This window comes from Elephantulus edwardii, unplaced genomic scaffold (assembly GCF_000299155.1).
Source record: "Elephantulus edwardii isolate Elephantulus edwardi_28Jun2011 unplaced genomic scaffold, EleEdw1.0 scaffold00036, whole genome shotgun sequence".
NCBI lineage: Eukaryota > Metazoa > Chordata > Mammalia > Macroscelidea > Macroscelididae > Elephantulus > Elephantulus edwardii.
This window is the reverse complement of record NW_006399786.1, coordinates 4,237,636-4,252,909: the sequence shown is the minus strand read 5'-3', so window position 1 is coordinate 4,252,909 and position 15,274 is coordinate 4,237,636.

Genomic DNA, 15,274 nt, shown 5'->3' with positions numbered 1-15,274 from the left:
AGTTTTATTGAAGAGGCTATAGAATTACATAAACGTGCTGGCAAACAAAAGAAATGTCTGATTTTCTCTGGGGTTAAAGTAGAGTTATGTGTCAATATTTTCTCTTATGTTTCTGCCTAATAACAGATCACCAACACCTGTTATATGTTGTCATTTCTGTTATTTTACATGTTCATTTAATTGTTAACTTTATTTCTTTTCAATCTATCAGCATAAAGTCAGGCTTTGATTGGGTGAAGCATTCCATTCACCTAATTGAGTTTTATTCAAATGGTAAAAAAAAAAATAGCTTTTCAATCTATATGCAGAGCAGATTATCTGGGAGGTTGGGCTCTATGAGGAGAAATGTGGCATCAAGATTGGAGGTAGACTCAGTCTGCGTTATATAGATGACACAACCCTGCTTGCTGAAACTGAGGAGGACCAGAAGTGCTTGCTGCAGAAGTTAAAGGGCTGCAGTCTTCAATATGGATTGAAGCTCAATATCTAGAAAACAAAGATTCTTACCAGTGGGCCAATTGACAGTGTCATGACAGATGGTGAAAAGACGGAGATTAATAGCTTTAATTTGCTTGGCTCCACAATCAACACCCTTGGTACCAGCAGGCAGGAAATTAAAAGATGAATTGCATTGGGGAAAGTCTGCTGTTAGAGACCTCTACAAACTACCGAAGAGCGATGATGTTAGTCTAGAGACTAAGGTATGCCTGATCCAGGCCATGGTCTTTATAATTACTAGCTATGTGTCAGAGAGCTAGACAATGTCTAGGGATGATAGAAGGAGAATTGATACCTTTGAGATGTGGTGCTGGAGAACAGTATTGAATATATCATGGACTACTAAGAAAACAAACATGTTTGTCCTAGAGACAGTGAGACTAGGCTGCTCACTGGAGACAAGGATTCTGAAGCTTCATCTGACATACTTTGGACATGTTGCAAGGTGGGACCAGTTCTTGGAGAGGGACATCATGCTTGGGAGGGTGGAGGACAGCGCAAGAGAGGAAGACCCTGGATGAGATGGATTGATTCAGTGACTGGGATAATGGGGACAGGTGTGTTGGAGACAAGAAGATTGGCATGGGATAAAGCAAGGTTTAGCACTGTTGTACATAGGGTCACTATGAGTCACAAGTGACTCAACAGCATTTAACAGCAACAAAAAACTTTTATCCTAGTGTATTTCTTTATATCTTGTCTGGAATATACAGTATTATTTCAAACTCAAAAAAGACTTTAGTATGGATTCCACCTCAACAGAAAGAAAACAAATATTCACTAGATTAAGAAACAATCTCATGATGTATGGAGAAAAGATTAAAGTTGTAACGAATTTCACTTTACTTAGATCCACACTTAAAACCTATGGTAGCAACATGAAATCAAAAGATATGATGCACTGGGAAAATCTGGTACCAAAGATCTCTTTAAATCCTAAAGGGTAAGGATGTCAGTTTAAAGCTTATTTGATGCCCTTGAGTCAAGTAAGATTCATAGCGACCATATGAACAATAGATCTGAACCCTGTCCTACCTTGTATCATCCTCACAATGTCTGACACACTTGAGTCTATTGCTATTATCAATAGCTGTATCAATCTGCCTGGTTAAGAGTCTTTCTCTCCTTTATCCTCCTTCCACCATTCCAAGTACACTGTCCCTCTCTGAGAAATAGCCTTTCCTAGAAACATAGCCAAAGTATGTGAGACGAAGCTTTGTTATCTTTGCCTCCAAGGTGCACTCTGGTTGTACTTTATCCAAGACCTATCTGTTTTGTTTTTTGTCATTCAATGGGATAATAAATATATTATATTTAAATCTTAAGGTGCACAATTTTCAGTTGTTTTGTATGCACATTAAAACTGAACAATGAATAAGAAAGACCAAAGAAGAATTGATGCCTTCAGATAGTGGTATTGGAGAAGAATATTGAATATCCCCTGTGTGCACTCAGATTTCTCCTTAGACACAAGGATGATAAAATTTAGTCTCACATATTTGGGCCTTTTGTCAGGAAGGACCAGTTCCTGGCAGAGGACATCATGATTAGGAAGTTGGAGGGTCAATGAAGGAGAAGAAGATCCTCAACAAAATGAATTGATGCAGTGACTACAACAATGGGCTTGAGCACAGAGGAGATTGTGAAGATATGACTGGACTGGCCAAGATTCAGATCTGTTGGTCACTGTGAGTCAGAGTCAGTTGATGATACCTAACAACAGTATCAACAACATATAATATTATGTCTAATTTATGTCATAAATAATTATGTCTAAAGTTTTTAGAAAATAAAGTTACTCATAATTGGATATATTTATATCTAAAGTTTTTTAATTGACTATATAAATGTTGATAGTTGTAAAAGGACTTCAGGACTTTTTGTTCATAGGGTCACTATGAGTCATGCTCGATTTGAAGGCAATCATCAACAATAACAACAATATTTATCTTTAAATTAGACTGGTGCTGGCTAGTCTCGTTAAGTTGAGCAGATTTCACACCAGGAATCTGGGATCTCACCATCAGTAAAGAAGAAGCAGAGAATGCAGCAAGTGTTCTTCAGGGTCAAAGATTCCTGTGTCAGCCAGATGTGGCCTAACAAGCAGCCACAGCACGACAGGGAACCAGAGACCCAAAGGGAGGGCACTGATGTTGGGACTGTTGCCCCATGGAACCAACAGGGGCTTTTACCCAAGCCTGCTGGAGGACAGGGGGAGAGATACCATAATTGACAGGACTAAGAGAGCTTTGTAGCCCTGGACTGATGCAGCAAGGTTGAAGGCTGAGAGACCTATAAGCAAGCTTCAGAACTTGTCCTGACTTAAAACCTGTATCTTGTTAACTTCCTTAATAAACCTTATTATTGTTGTATGCCACAGAGTCAGAATCGACCCATAGTTGACCTTCCAGAGAATTTTCAGAGGCAGTTAATAGCACAAGATGAGATGGCCCATCCTTTGCCCACAGAGTGGCTGGTGGCCTCAAACTGTTTGCCTTTAAGATTGCAGAGCAGCTTCTTGCCACTAAGTCACCAAAGCTCCCTGTAATAAACCTTATAATCATGAATATGGTTTTATGTCGTCTGTGAGCTATTGCAATGGATTTCATAACCATAAGTTGATGTTGGAATGAGTAGAAAGAAGTAGGTAAGTGTGAGGACTATGCCAGATCTCATGGGAATTGATTCTGTGCTGTGGATGTTGATGGGGGCACATTGTAGAGTTGGCAGGAATCAGACTCTGCTGTTCGCATACGGCTCACATTCTTTTCCAAGACACACCTATTCATACCTAACAACAACAATGACTTCCCCATCGGAATCCAAGTTAGGTTGTCTATAAGATAAATTTGCATGGAGCTGGAAGACAAGGAATGAAGGAGACGCCATTTTTTTAGGCTCTGAAGGTCAAAATACACTCGATTTGTGGTGTTTTTGCTGTGGACTGTAATGTGAGATTAACCCGTGCTTCTAGCTCCTGCTAAATCTCATCTTTCAGCTTCTCCAAGCACAGAGCTTTCCCATTTTGGGTTCCTATTCTTCCTTTTTCAGCATTTCTACTTCCTTGCTAACCTTCTGGGTATGAATACTTCAGGCCCAATGCAAGTATTTAGGTAATGCTTTGCATAGATTCCTCCACCAGCTCCCACAATTACATCAGGGTTAGCCCCTGGAATAACCACAGTTTTCTACAAAACTCCTAGCAGTCTATCACTTTTATTAATCCCACCACCCCCTTATTATATATATGTTTCTATTCTATTCTATTCTATTCTATTCTATTCTATTCTATTCTATTCTATTCTATTCTATTCTATTCTATTCTATTCTATTCTATTCTACTGTTCTTATACATAACCTTTCTGCAGACAACAATCTGGCACTTCCAGTTGTTTGGCCAGTTCATTGCCACCTGCATGTTAGAAGGGTGTCTCCTGGAGATCATTACCTTTGAGAACCTTGAAGTCTATTCTAAGTCATCAAGACCCCAGTGACAGACTAGAACTCCTGACAGGTTTTATTGACTGAAATCTTTATAGAAGCCGATTGCTACGTCTTTCTTCTGTAGAACCACTGAATGAACTTCAACATTAACTTTTACTTTAGCACCTGGACACTTAGCGATGTCCTTCTCTATGTCCTATTACTAATGATTTATCTTCAGCCTAAATTGCTTTTCTGGCAGTTGTTGCAATTCCATTCATACTTCCAGAACCAACTCAGATCCCTTGTGAAGTTCCATCAAGCCCATTGTGACTTTTTCCTTCTCTCAATGGCTGACAGAGACTTCTCCCTTTCATCACATCAGTTCATTGCTCCTAACACCACAGGTCACTCAAGGACTGAAAGGGTCAGAACCTAAGTGCTATAATCCACTTGCATGCAATTGCAAAGTCTGGTTTTGAATATCTTTCTGTAATTCCAAGTTGAATTTTAAATTATCTTGCAACTAAAAAGGGATGTAGTGCACAGTGACCTAACAGACTTTGGAGCACATGTGTTTAAATCCTCCTCCATGAGCTATGAGGGAGAGCTGAGTGAAAATTATTTCATCTTTCTGAGGTTTGGTTTTCAAAGTTATAAAAGAATAATAATCACGTATAAGACATTGAGGTGGTTGTTGACACTTGTGTGTAGCAATGACTTATTTATGTCATTGCTGAGAAACGTTTACTCTAATTATCACTGTAGTCCTTGGGTGGTGCAGAAGGTTAACATACTTGGCTGCTAACAGGAAGGTTGTCAGTTCGAGTTCACCTACTGGAAACTAGGAAAAAAGGTCTTTTAAGATCTATTCAAATGGAATCCACTTGACAAAAGCCACTCATGCATTAAATAGCAATGTTAGGAAGTAGTGAGTTTATACTAATGAGGTAGAAATCAATTTTGAAAGAAGGGCAAGAAAGGTTAAAAAACTCGAATAGTATAATCAGTGTCACTGAATTGTACATATAAAAACTTGAATTAGTGGTTGTTTTTCTGTGTATATTCTCAATCACAACCAAAATAAAATTACTAAAGAAAGCAAGCCAAGCAATCCTGATGATCTGTACACATGAGGTCGCCATGATTCAGAATCAATTGGACAGTAACTAGTTATAATAATTACTACTATCCATATTTAGTGACTATTTCAAACTAAGAACAATTAGTAACTATTTATTAAAACTATTTGTAGCAAAACTAATGCCTCACATTGTGGAGTCTTGTGTTGGGTGTTGAAACTAAGCATTTTCTAGAACTTTTCTCATTTGATTCTTCCTTCCAACAACACTATGAGATAGGTACTTTTCAAATACCTAATTTAGAAACGAGGGAGTGCTGGTGACTTTGTGGTGCAGAGCTGACTGCCGATCAAAAGGCACACAGTTCAACTCCACTAGCTGTTCTGCAGAAGAAAGATGGATGCTCTCCGCTAGTGCAATTTACTGCTTCTGAAAATCCACTGGAGGATTTTCCACTGTGAGTTACAACTCTACAGCACAAAGCAACAATTCATCATTAAGGGCACATCTAGATACTTTACTTGTGTTGTCTTATCTCTCCTAACAACACACATGCTGTTTCCTTTGGCTGGCATAGCCCTATACCCTGTCACATCTCTCATTCAAAATCATAGACTGCTGCCCAGACTTTAGTGCCAGATGGGGCGGGCTACAGGGACATCAGACTGAGGAAGCTGTTTAGAATGAGCCACAAAAACATGGGCAGAGGAGATGATGGCTTGCGTCTCTAATGGTTGAAAGACTCTTGATGACTCACCTTCCCAACCTGGAGTCTCTTCATAGTCCTAACACCATTCTGAGACCCTCCTCTCTGACTTGATAACGTTGACTCAGAACAGACTCATCAATGACCCTTAGAGGAAGTAAATCACATGGAAGGAAATTGTAGATCTTTTTCCCACAGACCATCCAGTGGATTTGGACTGTTTCTCTGGGTTGACAGTGCAACTCCTTACCACTCAGCCCCCAGAACTCTCTTTTAAAAGGAAAGGTTGCCAACAATTCTTATACTCACCAAGGACTAGCTCAGATGCTTTACATTTCCTTATCCTATTTCGTTTTCAGTCTGTGCTGTGTAGTTTACTATTTTCCATTTTAAAGAGAGACATGGAGACATAAAGTTGCTGAATAATTGCCCACAGAAGCTAATATAGATGAGATTCAAACCTGGTCCAACTCCAAAGCCAGTGATCCTTCTGCTGCCTCTCCCTGCCTCCCTTTCCAGCATTGCTGATTGCCGTCACTTGACTATGACTCATGGAGACACCATGTGTGACAGGGTAGAACTCACCTACAGGGTTCTCTTGGCTGTTATCTGTGACGGAAGCAGATTCCCCAGGCCTTTTCTTCACAACGCCACGGTTCAAACTGCCTCCTATTAGGATAGCAGTCAAGTTCAGACCATTGGCTCCACTAGAGACTATCCTTTTCTATTAAATAGTACAATGCCAACCTTCTCAACACTCCTGTCCTAATTATTCTCAAAGCCTTATAGGAAACACTCTTAAAAGAAAAAACTGAGAACTGAGGCAGGGTGTTCACTAAGTTTCAACTCTTTTCTTCTATAATCTGACCCCAGACACTTCCTTGTCTTTTAGAGATAAGTAAGGAAATAGCAGCTACTGCAACTGTTTATTAAAAATATCAGAAACAAACAAAGGGATAAAATAATTTACAGAATGTCTTTCCAGTTTGCAATTTCATTCCTTTCAAGTGTACAGAAAATGTATAGTTGGACCACAAAGTTCTGCTGTGCGGAGAATCCTTGAGGAATCTGCTTTAATGAACAATTACATATGTTTTGAAGTTAGCCTATTGTTCATACTAAATCCCAAAGTAGTTGCTTTCTTTTTCATGAAAAGGATTTCCCTCCATTGTCTCACTAACCCTGCTGGGGGGATGGTAGTTATTAAGACCTTCAGGTCAGGGAAGTCCACTAGTGAAAAATCTACCAGATCAAATCTTCCAAGGTGAAAGGGCAGAGGCTGTCACTGCCAAGCTCCACCCTGGGAAGCATGTGCCCACCTTCCAAGGCTCAGACCCAGACATACCGGGCCACATTGGGCTTCATGAGATTCAGTTGTAGGCACTGCTTTAAGAACAGCTTTGTCATATTAAGGCTAACAGCCTCCAAAACCCAACAGCGGGTCATTGTGAGTTGGAACAAAGTTTAATTTCATGACGAGTTTAATTTTGAGTTTGACATGATCAGATTGCAGGTCTTTTGTCCCACAGAGCAGTGGGAAGGTTCTGATTAGGCAGCCTTTAGATGACCATCATTGTGCTGGCAGGGGTCCCTTTCTCCTGGCATAGGGGTGATACCATTGAGGCTCCACTTTTGGGCTTAGCAGTGGAACTCCCAACAGATTGCAGGAGAGATCCCTCTAAGGTAAATGTTGCTATGGTCTAGCAAGTCAAAGACGATTCATAGCTGACCCTCCTTACCACCAAGACACCAGAGTTCTATTTCATCAGTAAATACTTAAGTAACTCCATAGGAGCTTTGCCACCAGAATTCTCTCTGCCCTTTGTTTTACGAAACTTAAGTAAACATTTTAAAAGTAGATGGGAGGATAGAAGGATGGTTAGACAGATAGTGGATAGATTTTGCTTCAGTTTTGAGGTAATTTTTACTTCCTTTCTTCCTCATTCCTTTTATCTCTTCCCTGACTTTTTACATTTTTTTAAAAAATCATAGAAATTTATAGGTTTCAGTTTATTATCTTACTCTCAAATAGTCTCCATCATCACCAGACCACCGAAAATAGTAAAGTTGGCCAATTTACCCATTACTTCCCACAAACAACTAAAATTTTAAAGTTGGAACATTTTGATTCCTGACTCTAAAGTCAGTGGGAGATGTGACATGCGTGGTTTGCCAGGTGGGACAAGTCTGTGTGTGCAGACAGGACTGATAAATCAGCAGTCGGCTCCATCCAATGTGAATGGGCTGGACAGAGTAAACCCAGGCTTGTGAAGGGGAATTACAGATTCACAAATACCGGGCCAAAGAGAATCTCATTTGGCATTTGAACATGCTGACAAGCTGACGAAAGGCTGTCTGGTTTGGGGGCCCATAATGAAATGATAAAGGAAAGAGGTCAGCTGCCCTGACATAGCCACAAATGCTGGGCCAGGGAAAGGTTAAAGACAGGACACACGAAGTTTATTACCCAGGGTTGGAATTGAATCAGCAGTGAAATCATAAAGCAACACGTTCAGCTAGAACTTCTGGCCTTATGAGACTGACCCATGACAGATAGGGGACCCATGCATCCATACTAATAGACACTTCCAAAACCATCCTTTTTACCCTTTTTATTTTGTTTTGTTTTTTAACAGAAGACTGTATATATACCAAAGGGAGCTCTGGTAGCCTGTTGATACAGTTTTGAACCCACCAGCTGTGGTTTGAAGCCTCTGAAAATCCTCTGGAGGGTCAGCTGTCAGCCAGTTCTGACTTGAATGCAAACAACACATATACATCTTACTCCCTTTCTGTGTCTGCTGTTCTGCTGTGACTTACATACTGTTGGGAGGCTGAAAGCTATGCCATCAGGATTTCAAATACCAGCAAGGTCACCCATGGTAAACAGCTTCCAGTTTAATTTCTAGGCTGTGACAGACTAGGGAGCTCGGGAGGCCTAGTCTGTAGGGAGACACAGTGCTAACTCAAAGGTGATCCCTCTCTGGTGAGTCAACAAGTGTTTCCAAGGGAGAAAGAAGAGTAATCTCTTCCTGGGAGACTTACAGCCTCAGAAAACCTGCTGGAGGGTCAAGTTATGAGTCAGCTGTAACTCACTGATAATGAGTTTGAGAGACTTTGATGGCAGACTAGGAAGAAAGATTTAGAAATCTACTTCTGAAGGCTTGCTAATGAAAAGTCAATTGTCGATACTCCTACTCAGAAAAGACTCATAAACCAGGAACCAATTTCCTTCAAGTGGGCTCTGTTTTGGGGGACCTTTGTGTGTCAGAAAAGAATGGTGGTCCACAGTGTTTTCAATGGCTGGTTTTCTTACAAATTGATTGCCAAGCCTTTCTTCCCAGGTTCCTTGGGATGAACTTGACGTTTCAACCTTTCAGTCATTAGCCAAACATGGAAGAAGTTGCGCTGCAATCCTGAATGCACAGGTTCGAATCCACCAGCTGCTCCATGAGGGAAGAATGGGCAAGCTCTTCCTCGGCAACTAATTGCCTCTTAAAAACCTGCAGTAGGGTGAGCGATGGGTTGGTTCTGACTTGATGGTACACAGCAATAATAGGAGTGGCCCCTGCATCATGGCTTGGTTGAAAGGATTCAGATAGGCAATGTGGATTTCAGTCCTGACCCAGTGTTGTCATATTAACTTCAACTCACAGTGACCCTAGAGCAGAGCAGAACTGCCCCAGAGGGTTTCCCAAGCCTGTGTTCATCTTTGTCCAGAGCAAAGGCTGGTGGATTCGACAGTCGACCTTTCTCTGTTATCAACAGAGTGCTTTAATTACTTCCCTGTCAGTCTTCCTTAATGTCTGTCCGGTGCCTAGAAAAGCCCCCATCGTCAGTGGGCACTCTGTCAGGACGCTCTGTAATGCCTGCCAGCCACAGACTGATGGGCCACAAGAATGCGGTGACGGTGCACGATGAAACCAAGTGCTTTTGTTTCCTGTCCTGACCAAAGCAGTCCCCTGGCTCTTGCTGGGCGTAAAGCAGCCAAAAGGGAATGAGTCCTCACAGACTGCTTTGTCCTGACAGAGGCCTCATTTGTCGACACAAATGCTGCCCTGGCAGTCTCGGGTGCCCGTGCCGCTGTTAGAAATCTGTTTGGGTTGGAGCACCACCAGTGTGCAGCTGTGCTGACCACAAGCTCCTGCATTGCCCGAGTGAATCTGCTCTGAGTGGGCCTGAGCACGGAGCTCTTGGGCCCTTGAACTGAAAGTCTTAGGTCAGTAATTCCTTTTGAGGAGATTTCTCCTCTCTGGGTTATTTCTCAGGGCTCTGGCCTGCTGGCGGTGAGATGACTCTTAAAAGGGCTTCCTGTGTTCCAGGAGCAACTTGCCTGGGGTTGGAAGTGAGGGGGTCCTTCTTGTTGGATGCCTGTGCTCTGACTCATACACAAGGAAGAGCCACTGCTTTTGCTTTATAAATTGGACAATCTCAGGGTCGGGGGAGGGGTGTGTGTGACAAATCTTTATAGAATTTTAATAGAGGACTTCCTTATCCTGCTTCGGTATCCAGGGAGAACTTAGAATATTAACTTCTCAACAGAGCCGGAGCCTGGTCAAATACCCGTGGCACTGGTGTAGGGATGACCATCTGTGAGTGCTGCCCAATCACGTCCATTCTTCTCAGGAGCTTCATATTTCCATTTTTCTATTTAGTAGGTTTCACAGGGTTTTTGAAGGCCCCATTGTCTTAAAAGCAGATAGCCAGCTAATCCTTCTTTCTAGTATGTCTTAATCTAGGACTTCTGTTGCAACCTGTCTGACCCTTCTGATACTTGAGACACCACTGTCACAGTTTCTGGAAAGAGAAAAGAAGATCAAAGACTACAGCCTTCAGAACAGATTAGATCTCAACATCAAGAAAACAAAGGTCCTCACCACAGGACCAACAGTCAACATTATGATAGGTGGAGAAAGGATCAATGATTCAATGTTGCTTGTATCAACAATCAACAGCCATGATACCAACAATCAGAAAATCAGGAGGCATATTGAATTGCGCAAGTCTGCTATCAGGGACCTCTCCAAAATGTTGAAGAGCAATGATGTCAGTCTGAAGACTAAGGTGTAGCTGATTCAAGCCAGTCTCTTCTCAACCACCTACTACATACCAGAGAGCTGGGCATGAATGAGGAAGGCTGAAGAATTATCGATGCCTTTGAACTGAGATGTTGGAGAAGAGCATTGAATAGCCCATTGACTGCCAAAAGAACAAACAGATATATCATGGGGAAAGCACAGGCAGAGTGATCCTTGGAGGCAAAGATGGTGAAGCTTCACCTCTCATACTTTGGACATGTAGCTGGATGAGACTATTCTCTGTAAAGGCACATCATGCTTGAAAATATGGGGAGTCAGTAAAGGAGAATACCCCCAACAAGATGGATTGACATGGTGACTTTAGCATTGAGCTCTAGTGTGTCTGAGATGACGAGGATGGCAGAGTATAATGCAGGGTTCACGAGGGCTGTTCATAGGGTTGCTATGAGTCCTACTTAACTCAACAGCACGTGACAACAACAATAGTTAGAAGGCTGGAACTAATGCCACCCAGAGACTCCTTAGAAGAAAGATCTGGCACTCTATTTCTTCAAAATCAGTCATTGACTATCCTATGGAGTAAAGATCTTATAAAAAAGGATGTAGCCTGCATGAGGGCATCCTTGTCTGACATCCACAAGGATAATCACTCCCCAGTAAAGAATGAATAGTAAAAAAGGAAAAAAAAAAGATTCCTACAATTCACTCTCTGTTTTAAGCCAAGATCCAACTGACATCAGCAATGATAGACTTCTTGCCATGGCCACTAGCTTGAATTTTGGGCAAATGTCCTATTCCCGATGCTTTTTAGAAGTTTTCAGAGAAAATTTACTATTGATATTAATGAGATATTACATGTGACATTAATGATATTTTCAATCATTTCCACACTCTGTTGGATCACTTATTTTTTTAATGGGAGCAAATATAGATCTCTACCAGTCAATTGGCCAGATAGCAGTCTTGTAAATTTCTTGGAACCAGTTAATGAGCGTGTCCAGGACTGCTCCTATTTGTTGAAATACCTCAATTGCTATTCCATTAATTCATGGAGCCTTATGTTTTGTGAATGCCATCAGTGGAGTTTGAACCCCTTGCTCCACTGCTGTTGTTTCTGGATCATAAGCTACTTCTTGAGGTGGTTCTGTATCAGCTAATTCTTTTTGGTAAAATGACTCTGTGTATTCCTTCCATCTTCTAATGCTTCCTGCATCATTCAAAATTTTGCCCATAGAATTCTTCAATATTGTATAACTTTAGACTTGAACTTGTTCTTAAGGTTTTTTAACATGAAAAATATTGAGCTTGTTCTTTCCTTTGGTTTTCTAACTCCAGCTCTTAGCACATTTCATTAAAATATTATGCTTTGTCTTGTCTAGCTGCCCTTTGAAATTTTCGGCTCACCTTTTCTTCTTTTCACTTTAGCTTCTCCACATTCAAGAGCAAACGTAGCTGGCTTAGTTTCTTATTGCTGCTGTAACAGAAATATCACAAATGGGTAATTTTAACGTATCAACATTTTTATTCTTCTATTCAGGAGATGTCTGAATTCAACATGGGGATTTGAGGGAAAATCCCTCCTTGCCTGTTTCAGCTTCTGTTAAGTAGCCAGCAGTCCTTGGACTTCTGGGTTTACAGATCTGTCTGCCACAGTTTTCTTAGACAGCATCTGTTTCCCTCATGTGTCTGCTGTTACTTATAACTAACTCAGCAATGATTAAGGTTATACACATCCAACTATTCCCACCCTGCACAGTATCCACAGAGATAAAGAGTCTCACACATTTAGAGGGGATGTAGTTAACAGAATTGTGTACATAACAATCACCTTGATTCTTAAGCAGATTTTCTCCTTTTAAAGAGTTCAGATGTCATACTTCTAAAGCCCAGCTGCCATCTTTTCTCTCAGGGAAAAATTGTCTAAAAGGAATAAACAGGAAGAAAATTCTCTCCACATCCTGTCTGCCCACTGCTGTGGACTTTTGTCCAGCCAGGCCAGGCCACAGGCATCATCTTGTAAACAGTTCCACAGTGTTAGTTGTCAGTTCAAGTCCATGTTCAATGGCACTGTTTCAGCTCCTGCTACTGTTGCTGATACCATTTCTATTTCCCCCTTGTGTGGTCTGGTGCTTGTGTTTACTGAATTTCAGTATCCCTTGCAATCACTGCTCTAAGTGTAGCATGAAAGAGAATATAGACACAAAAAAACAAAAAAGCTTCTTGTCTAAGTCATTGGGAAGGGGAGGGTGGACATATAGGGAGTTTAATCTTTTAACGGCCTAGGAACTTGCAGGTTACCTTGTTCTCCAATTATAAAGCCTTTGATTTAACTTTAGTAGCAAACAGCAAATCTATTAAATCTGATACCTTAGATTGGTTTGAGTAACCATGCTGATAAAAACCACTTTAAAATGGCAGTAATCTGAAGAATCCAGAGTTAGATAAGAAACAAGTTCTGCTTGTAAGGCCAGAACAAATAATACAACTGGCCTGAAATAGATTAAGCCCTCCAAACAGCAGAGCCATGGAAAAGATAACATATTGATCCAAAGGATTTTTATCATCTTTCCTCCAATAATTTCAACATCAGAGAAGCCAGACTTTCTTAGTGGCAAGAAAAAGATGACAAGCAATATTTTTCTGTTTGAATTTCTTTCTAAACAGCACTTTCTATGTAATTACAAAAAATGTATCCATTGCTTTAGGGAGAAAACAGAGAAACACAGGAGAGTCAATAATGTAAAGGTTACTGAAGAATCATTTCCTGTGCACTCAGCACATTCTAACATGTGTCTTTTATACTCATAGAGGTAGGAGATTTTTCCTTAATCACATGCAGACATATGTATATTTTCCAGGCCAATTGTTATTATTGGTTTGTACCCGTTGAGTTGGAACAAACATATAGCTGACCCTCCAACAGATAACCAGAAAGCAGTAAATTGCACAAAAGGAGATTGTCCATCTTTCTCGTGCAGAGCCTCCGGTGGATTTGAACCACTATTAGGCTGGCAGCACAGCCCTTACACTAGTACACCCAAGCTCCCTAATGTGTTGCTCAATGGCTACCACCTATCTCACCATTTCAATATACTGTGAGCCCCTCTCTGTTGATATTTAGGGTATGCCAATAGAGATCTAGTGATCCAGTCCATATCATCACAAGTTGCACTGCCAACCCAAGGGCAGCACCAGGAGGCTCAAATCCACCAGTGGCTCCTCGGGAGAAAGATGGGCAATCTCCAAAACCCTGCTGGAGCGTCAGCAATAAGTCAGTTTTAAATCAGTGGCAATGAGAGTGAGCTCTGGTGGCCTAGTGGCAAGAAGCTGCACTGCAATCCCAGAGGTATGCAGCTTGAACACATCAGATGCTTTGCTGGAGAAGGAGGGACAATCTCCTCTTCTATCAGTCAGATCTGATTTGACAGTACACACACACAAAATAATAATAAAATTTTTAAAAAATTTAATTAGTGGCAATGAGAGCTGAGCTGATGAACACACGTATGTGAAAATCTCTCACTTCTTCTCTGATTTGTTATTCTGACCACTTCCTAGAGGCTTACCTCTTATCCTTCATATATGCATATATAAATATTTTAAATCTTAATCTTCAAATTCATCCTTCTTGTTGTTGTTATGTACTGTAGAGTCACCTAAGACTCATAGTGACCCTTTGTATCCTGTCCTGAAACCTGTCATATCCTGAGGAAATCTCACTGTCTCCAATAACCCTGCCCCCATTACCACAGTTATTGTGTCAATCCATCTCACCCAGGGTTTTCCTCTCCCATGTTGTCCCTACAGCCTTTCTAGTATGCTGTTCTTCTCTAAGGACTGGTCCCTCCTAGCAACATGCCCAAAGTATGTGAGACAGAGCATCAAAATCCTTGCCTTCAAGGAGCAATTTGGTTTCACCTCTCCAGGAAAGATCTATTTGTTCTCTTGGCAGTCCATGGTATGTTCAATACATAGTTTAAAATTAGGAAATGTATGTGTCAGGATTGTATCCTTTCTCCATACCTATTCAATCTGTATATTGAGCAAATAATTCTCAAATATGGACTCTATGAAGAAGAATGTGGCATCAGGATTGGAGGAAGACTCATCAACAATCATCAGTATGCAGCTGACGCAACCTTGCTTGCCGAAAGTGAACAGGACCTGAAGCACTGACTGCAGAAGGCCAAACACTGCCGCTTTCAATATGGATTGGATCTCAACAACAACAACAAAAAAATAAACACCCCTCACCACTGGACCAATAGGCAGCATCATGATAGACGGAGAAAAATCTGAAACAGTCAACAACTTTATCTTACTTTGATCCACAATCAATAGCCTTGGCAAGAGCAGTCAGGAGATCAGGAGACATGTTGTCGTTGTTGTTGTTATGTGCCATCGAGTCACCTGTGACTCATAGCAACCCTATATACTTACAATAGTTCTGAAGCTTGCCCTGTCCTGAGCCAGTCTCACTGACTCTGACACACCTATCTCCATTGTCCTAGGTACTGTACCCATCA